Source organism: Bos grunniens, chromosome 1 (genome assembly GCF_055505025.1).
Source record: "Bos grunniens cultivar Pamir isolate PY7600 chromosome 1, Bosgru_T2T1.0, whole genome shotgun sequence".
Lineage (NCBI taxonomy): Eukaryota > Metazoa > Chordata > Mammalia > Artiodactyla > Bovidae > Bos > Bos grunniens.
Genome location: NC_141165.1, coordinates 143477103 through 143485973, shown reverse-complemented (window position 1 = coordinate 143485973; position 8871 = coordinate 143477103). Strand labels below are relative to the sequence as shown.

General features: G+C 37.6%; 1 long non-coding RNA gene across 20 annotated transcripts in view; it reads left to right on the top strand.

The window, feature by feature from the left end:
- Positions 1-3626: 3626 nt before the first annotated feature.
- LOC147380258 (uncharacterized) overlaps positions 3627-8871 on the top strand; it is a 102999-nt gene continuing 97754 nt past the window's right edge. For 6 of the 20 annotated variants that reach the window (XR_015135092.1, XR_015135085.1, XR_015135080.1 and 3 more), the window contains exon 1: positions 4413-4748. This is a non-coding gene — a long non-coding RNA (uncharacterized LOC147380258). Of the gene's footprint in view, positions 3758-3993; positions 4138-4250; positions 4749-8871 lie in introns of those variants that run through there. The other 14 variants (XR_015135089.1, XR_015135091.1, XR_015135075.1 and 11 more) reach the window with 10 other exon arrangements.

The following is an 8871-nucleotide window of genomic DNA, read 5'->3' as shown; positions in this document are numbered from 1 at the left end:
CCAGGCTCCTCTGTCCATGGGATTCTCTAGGCAAGAGTACTGGAGTGGGTTGCTATGCCCTCTTCCAGGGATCCTTACAACCCAGAAATCAAGTCTACATCTCCTGCATCTCATACATTGCAGCAAGATTCTGTACCTACTGAGCCACCTGGGAAGCTCTGTCTTATAAAACAATCAATGTGGAAAACTCAATCTTGTTTCTAAGCTGAATTTTAAAAGTGATTTATTTTATGATATTCATTCATATAGTAATTATATTCCCAAGTTAATTCTGTGTGTTGCTTACTACAGGGTTCATTTAGTACTATAAATATCTGGGTTAATATATTGATTCAATTTAAAGAAAGCTGTTTATCCAAATAATGAATGTTAAGTGAACAGAGAGCTTAAGATTTTCTCTTTTTTTTTTTCTCCTTGAAGAATGATACATAAATCACATACTGAGACCATGAAGTTTGAAATATATATGAAGGTTATCTATTACTATAAAACATTTTTCATTGTATTACATATAATCATCTTTGATCTGCTATTGAATGTAAGTTCCTGTGCCTGACTCACATTGAGGTCAAATGCTACTGAAACGTTGGAGTTTGGAGCAGAGAAAGGTTTATTGTAGGGCCATGCATGGAGATAGGTAGCTTATGCCCAAAAAGCTCCAAATGCCCCAAAGTATTGAGGGAAGCATATATAAAGATGAGGGGAGGGAAGAGGAGAGGGTCATAGGGTCTGTGATCTGTTGTGCTCAGTTCTCTGACTGGTTGATGTTGAGGTAAATGGGTGGTGTCACATTATTAATCCTTAAGCTCCATTAGGTCAGGCTCTGTGCTCATTATCATCAGTTAATTCCTTCCATTTGAAAGTGAAAGTCACTCAGTCCTTTTCGACACTTGGACCCCATGGACTATACAGTTCATGGAATTCTCCAGGCCAGAATACTAGAGTGGGTAGTCTTTCCCTTCTCCAGGGGATCTTCCCAACCCAGGGATTGAACCCAGGTCTCCCACATTGCAGGCAGATTCTTTACCAGCTGAGCCACAAGGGAATCCCAAGAATACTGAAGTGGTAGCCTATCCCTTCTCCAGCAGATCTTCCTGACCCAGGAATTGAACCGGGGTCTCCTCCATTGCAGGTGGATTCTTTACCAACTGAGCTATGAGGGAAGCCCTTCTTCCATTTGGTGGTGGCTTTTAGCATCTGAGCAATTCAAGAAACATGCATTCCATACTATTATCAGGGTACTTCAGAGAGAAACTATAGCAGAGGGGGAGGGACTGTCTTGAGAATGCCCCATAGGATCCTGGGGCATTCAGTTCAGATAGACTTCAAAACTGACTCTGCTTTACAATAAAACCTATATAGAGAGAGTATTACTATAGAAAAATACAGGTCATTTGATGTTTGAAACTATTTTATTGTAATATTGTTATATAGTAGTATTTTTAGAAGTTAGAAAATTAGAAATATAAATATTTAAAATATATGAAAAAATAGAACAAGTTTCTTATCTCACACATGCTTGGTAAGTACTAAACATTTTTTGAAGTGAAACATATCAGTAGCTGTATTTCTTTCAACCTCAGATTGAAAGTTAACCTAAATATTTTCCTGTAAATTTGGTTTATAATCATCTAGTGATAGTTGATGCCATGTAGGTGCCCTTTATGGGGCCTTCCAGGTAGCTCAGTGGGCAAGAATCTGCCTGCAGTGAAAGAGACAGAATCCCTGTCTCCAGCGGGTTAGATCCCTGATAGACATTGATTTGATCCCTGGGTTGGGAAGATCCTCTGGAGGAGGGCATGACAACTCACTCCAGTATTCTTGCCTGGAGAATTCCTATGGACAAAGAATAGAAGGCTACCGTCCATGGGGTCACAAAGAGTCGGACATATGTAAGCACAACTGTGTTCTTTCTTGTTTTGTGTCCATTCAAAGAAAATTTACCTCTTCCTTTTGTAATCAGGTTAGGGTTGTAATCTTTTTCTTTTTTCCTGCTCCCCACCCCCCGGTCCCCCTGCAGCTAGAATCTCCAATACAATGAAGAGAATTGTGAGAGTAACCATCATTGTCTTACTCCTGATCTTACCAGTAACACTTGGTTCAAATTTTTCTGGAGTTCCCTGTGAAATCTGAAATGAATCCTTGTGTATAGAAGGCGAGGAGAGACTAAAGAAAGAGGCAGTCCACTCTAGATTGGTAAGTGTCAGGTTGAATGAGTAAGGAAACTTACATATGAGGCTTCTCGTGGGTGCATGCAAAACAAGCAGAGTATGTTCATGCCCACCAGAATCCTAAAAGTTTATACAGAGACTATAACTGTGTTCATTCACATATAACTTCTGGATGGTCTCAGCAACATGTTGCCTGTCAAGACTTAGTCTTTGAAATAGCTGCTACTGTGGGAATGGTGGGCAGAACATACATTCCAAAGATAGGAGAGGAGTGAAGTGCTTCTGGTGACCCATATCCTGTTTTTGGGTCAACTGTGGTCAACTTTTCTCCCTGACGTCCTTCAATAAACCCTTGATTCTATCACCATTAACAGTTTGTTAGCCATTGAGCCATGGTAAATGGTCTGTCATGTTGGAAAAATTCCTTATATTCCTAATTGTTAAAATATTTTATAAGGAAATAGACACTGGATTTTCCCAACTGCCTTGTTTCAATTTTTAAATGATCACTTTTTTATCTTTTATTAATTTGATAAATTACATGGATTTATTTTGTAATCAACCTTGCATACCTTGCCTTTCAGGCTTCCCTAGTGCCTCAGACTGTAAAGAGTCTGCCCGCAGTGCGTGAGACCCAGGTTTGATCCCTGGATAGGGAAGATCCCCTGGTAAAGAAATGACTACCCACTCTAGTATTCTTGCCTGGAGAATTCCATGAACTGTAGTCCATGGGGCCACAAAAAGCAGGACATGACTGAATGACTTTGTTTCTTCTTGCATTCCTTGATTTCATTTGATGCATTATAATTTTTATGTTGTTGAAGTCAATTTACTAAAATATTCATCTGTATCTATTTTCCCAAAGGCTGCTATTTTGTGACTTTTTAAATTTTTTACTTTCTGTAATCTCATGATCTAGTTTAATAGAAGGATAATTACCTCATAGGGTGAGATGGGAAATATTTTACCTTTCTAATTTTCTGGAGGAGTTTATATAGAATTAGTGTCATATCTACTTTTGATGCTTCATAAAATTTACTACTTGCACTAGTGCAAAAATCTGGGTCTGGAGATTTCCTTGTATGAATGATTTTAACTACAAGTTTAATATATTTCATAAATATACTGTCATCTTATGCATTTCTTCTTGATGTTGCTTCTCTAGCTTGTGTGCTTCAAGGAGTTTATACCTGTTGTATGAGCTGTCAAATTTATTGGCAAAAGCTGTTTATAATATCCCTTGTTATTCTTTTTTGTCTATATAATCTGTAATAAAGCACCTCTCTGATTTCAGACCTAGGTCATTTTTGCTGTCTCTCCTCTTTTTCTTTTTTTATTCTTTCCTTCCATCAGTCTAGTTAGAGGTTGATCAACTTTAGTGGTGTTTTCAAAGAACCTTTTGGTTACACTTGTTTTTCTATTATCTAGATTTCCACTTTGATTTTAATTATTTTCTTTTACTTACTTGGATTTAATATAGTATTTTTCCTAGGAGTTACTGAGCTGGAGGGCTCCCCTGATGTTTCTGTGGGTAAAGAAACCACCTGTGCTGCAGAAGACTAAGAAGACACAGGTTCCATCCTTGGGTGGGTAAGATCCCCTGGAGGTGGAAATGGCAATCTACTCCAATATCCTTGCCTAAAAAATCCCATGAACGGAGGAGCCTAATGGGCTACATTCCAAAGCCTCGCAAAGATTTCCACACAAAAGAGCAACTAAGCACACTGAGCTGGAGGGTGGTGGGTCAGCTAATTAAAAAGAGTCAAAATGCAAGTTATAGTCAGGCATGTATTCACTTACTTCTGGAGTATAAGGGAGAGGCTGGGCTTCCCTAGTAGTAGCTCAGTTGGTAAAGAATCTGCCTGTAATGTAGAAGACCCTGGTTCTTTCTAAATCAGGAAGATCTCCTGGAGAAGGGATAGGCTACCCACTGCAGTGTTCTTGGGCTTCCCTTGTGGCTTAGCTGGTAAAGAATCTGCTCACAATGCGGGAGACCTGGGTTCGGTCCCTGGGTTGTAAAGTTGCTCTGGAGAAGGGAAAGGCTACCCCCTCCAGTATTCTGGTTTAGAGAATTCCATAGACTGTATAGTTCATGTTGCAAAGAGTCGGACATGATTCAGCAACTTTCATTTTCTTTTCAACTGCAGAAAGCCCTACTCCACATCTGTTCCTTCTTCCTCCATTTTCACCCCAACGCCAGGATTAGCACACAGGTGGAGGCCATCTCACTGCCGAGTACCCTCAAATTTAAAAACCTGCTGCAGTTTTATGGGATTAGGCGTGAGGGAAGGGAAGGGAGGAGTTACTCTGGAGTGGAAAAGTTATAAGAACCAAGTTACAGTGTGTAAAATTGTCATCCAAGTTTCCCTCTTCTTCCCCCATAAAGAGGTCTCCCTCAGAGCTTCCTGAGGAAGGCCTCTGCAGAAAACTCCAGATGAAGAGACCTCTAAATGGAGACACCTGAGCTAGGAATTCATCTATATATGAGAATACAGTCCTTGGGGCCTGAGTCTTTGAATGCAATTCCCTTCAGAAGCTGTAACCCACTGTTTGTGTGAGCACCATGACTGCCATGGGGTGAGTAGATTTTCCCTGGGACCTGAGGATTGTCAGGTATAACATTTGTAATTGTCTGTGATTGAGCCTGAAAAAATCATATTTGTTTAAAAAAAAAACAAACAACTGGAGTGCTTGATTTCCCTCCCCCTACATTTTATTATATCGGAGAAGGCAATGGCACCCTACTCCTGTACTCTTGCCTGGAAAATCCATGAATGGAGGAGCCTGGTAGGCTGCAGTCCATGGGGTCGCTAAGAGTCAGACACGACTGAGCGACTTCACTTTCACTTTTCACTTTCATGCATTGGAGAAGGAAATGGCGACCCACTCCAGTGTTCTTGCCTGGAGAATCCCAGGGACGGGGAAGCCTGGCGGGCTTCCATCTATGGGGTTGTGCAGACTTGGACACGACTGAAGCAACTTAGCAGCAGCAGCAGCAGCAGCAGCTCTGGTTATTTATTTCCAACTTTTCCTCTTTCTAATATGGTTCTTTATTGCTACAAACCCCTCTTCCCACAATTATTGCTTTAGTGGCACTCCATAAATATCAATATATTTTTTAACATTTTTGTTCATAAAAAATACTCTCATTTGCCTTTTAATTATCATTTGAGCACAGATATTTCTTTCTTGTTCTGATTTTTAGTTTAGTTGCATGACTTGAGCAATGCTATATTTATGAGACTTGTTTTATGACCCAGAATATAGTCTATCTTGGCAACTCTTCTGTATATACTTGAAAGAAATCTGTAGTCAACAGTTGTTTGTTGCACATTCTAGAAAAGTGTTAATTAGGTTCAGCTGGTTGATATTTGTAGTTGTGTTTTCTATATCCTTACTGATTTCTAATCTATCTATGGTTAAAGGTAAGTAATAAAATCTCAAAATATTTTTTGCAGAATTAATCTTTCTCTGTACAGTTCTATCAGGTTTTGTTTCTTTATGAATTTGTCATTAGGGTTGTAAACATTTAGAGTTTTTAAATACTCATGATAAATTAACTGCTTGTATAGGTGCTATTTTAAATTTAAATGTATTTGTTTAATTTATTTTTAAATAATTTTATAATGGTAATTAAATATCTGGAAAAAGCAAAGCTGAAGAGTATTTCAATACTTGAATACAATTTAGTTCTAAACTTTTTTGTTTCAAGATGTTTCAAGATTTTTTAAATGGAAAAATTTTCCTTAATTTAAGAAAACTTATCAATTAATGTAGAAGGCAATGGCACCTGGCTCCAGTACTCTTGCCTGGCAAATCCCATGGATGGAGAAGCCTGGTATGCTGCAGTCAATGGGGTCACTAACAGTCAGACCCAACTGGGAGACTTCACTTTCACTTTTCACTTTCATGTATTGGAGAAGGAAATGGCAACCCATGCCAGTGTTCTTGCCTGGAGAATCCAGGGATGGAGGAGCTGCCATCGATGGGGTCGCACAGAGTCGGACATGACTGAAGTGACTTAGCAGCAGCAGCAGCAGCATCAATAATTAAAACATGTGTTTCTTGTAGTTTTCTGATTTATGGTGGATTAATTTGATTTCTGTTTGCTTAAATGAGTTGCCTACAAGTCCTTGAAATTCTTTTTGCTCTTACTGTATCCTTTTCAATAGGTCTGTTTTTTTTGTTTTTTGTTTTTAAATTCAGCAGTTTTACTGAATTTTTTTTTTTTTAATTCACTGGTTTTTTTAATTCAGTGGTTTCACTCCTCATTGTGATTTCAAATTTGTTAATTAAATATTGTTATTTGGTTTAAAAACATTTCTTTCAGTCTTTAGTTTTGCTTTCATATGATTATTTTGTGTATTCACCTTTATGGTTTTGTTTCACTGTATTCCTGCTTTTATTTAGCTTTTTAAGAATTAAGACCCCTCTGAAAATATTTCCTTATTTGTTTCCTTCTATCTGACTTTTAAAAAACACATGATATTATTTTCATTCTTTTCTTTACATGTGCATGTGGTGATTTTTCTTGGCATTCTGATATTGGTTTGTTTTATTTCCTAGTTAATATTTGACAACTGAAAACAAGAGTTTTTTTTTTTTTTAATTTTTTTTGCTTTGTGTTTGTTGTTGATTGAGCTGAAACATTAAATGAAGAAAGCAGACAATAGTAAGGCAATGTGATTTATGAGGAAGCACAGTCTTTGTTCTTTTATTGAAACTTGATCAAATGTTCTTGAAATAAACTAATAATGTGACAGCCAGAAATCTAATTTAAAAAAAAAATTAAAAAAATCCTTGAATGATCATAGATCTTTTACATCTGTAATTTAAAGTCATATGTATTGTTCATCATTTTATTTTAATTCACTGGTTTCTCTGTAGAAACTATTCAGTCTTAAAGAGAAAGTGATAATCAGCTTATCTTATTGTCACAAAATCGGGGGACAATACCAATATTCTCAGGATCTTGCTGATGTGCCTATCCATCTTCTGGGGGTAAACAGTGGTGGGTCATAAGGCTTTTCTAATCTGTCCTTCCCCACTAACTGTTCATTTGTTTGAAGTTTTGAAGGAAGTTATATGAACCTAGAGCAGCTTGGGATTAGAGGTGCCAGGCCTCCATTCAGTTGAAAATTCAAGTATAACTTTGAGTAGGCCCGTCATATACATAGTTCTCCACATCCCCAGTTCCATACAGATACAGCCAATTGTGAGTTGTGCAGTACTGTTGTACTTACCATTGCTGGAGGTTGGGGGGGTGTGGTGGGCGGAGACACCCTTACGTAAACTCCTGCAGTTTAAATCTGTTCTGTTGAAGGGTCGATTGTGTATGATTATTTCCCTTCATCTGTTTAGGTAGTGATATTTTATCATTGCTTCACTTTTAGTTCACTTGTAAGTTTATATATCAGAGGAAAACAGTTCTTCATAGTTTCATTCTGATACCCTATCCTTCTGATGCAATTGTATTTATTTAACTTTTAGAGAAAATGCAACTGTAAAACCAGTGGAGATTGTTTTCCCACCAAAATTAATAAATAATTCACCTATCCTTAAACTCAACATACACAAACAAGATTAGAAAAAACAACCTTATTTAGTTAATACTGGCCTAGTGGTCAATGGATGTGATCTTTACTATTTGAAGATTTCAACTTCTAAACATTGGATGAAAAAGATAGTATGTTTCATTTGCAATGTGAATTGAAATAGAATAAACAGTATTGCTTTAGTTATCTGTGATAATAGAGTAATAGTTGGAATAATAATTGGAATAGAAGAATAAATGGAATGTTGGGAACAATTAGAATTTTATGTTATCAGAATGGTGTTAAAAAAATATATGGGTCTCAAACTGAATTTCAAAAACTGAACCTCAAACCAATTGTTACTTCTTGGTATATACAGTAATCTAAGATTGCCAAATATGCATAAAATAATTGTAGTTAAGCTTTAGTATCTGTGTAGGAGCTTATGGGATGAAAAATTCAGTTCTGCCAAAGACACATCTTTAGATATTTACAAATCCAGCAATATAGTCTACAAATTGTGATCCCATTATTTTCTCACCCTAAACAGTAATGCATACAATAGTTTATCTACTGACACAGTAATTAGTATTATCTAATCATTAGAGCCTGGAGAATTCCAGGGACAGAGGAGACGGGTAGGTTGCCATCTATGGGGTCATGCAGAGTCAGATACGACTGAAGCATCTTACAAGCAGCAGCAATCATCAGAGACAAATACACTAGTATGTTGCAGTCTTTTTTACAGACCAGGGCCTGGTGGATCGGGGTCAACAAAAAGAAAGCAAAAGAGAGAGAGACTAACATTCCCTGGGTTATGTGGAAAACCAATAAAGCCCTAGAATAGGGCTTGTACCACGCATGAAGGCACAGGGAGTCCTCTCGAGGAGGTCTTGAAAGCCCGGGCAGGAACGTGAGCCCGGCAGGCCTCCACACTCTAAAAAACTAGCCAGAGAGGGAAAGAAAGACACAGGCCACCCAAGTCTCTAGTGGAACAAGGGTGCTTTATTTATGTTTGTGTGAGCTTATATATTGTTATACCAGGAAGCTTTAGGTAAAAAATAATGTTAAGCAAAGAACAAAAACCAGACGTATAGTAACTGTTACCAAAGGAATAACAAGAAATAACAATCGTCACAAGGCCAGAAGACAATCCATATCTTGAG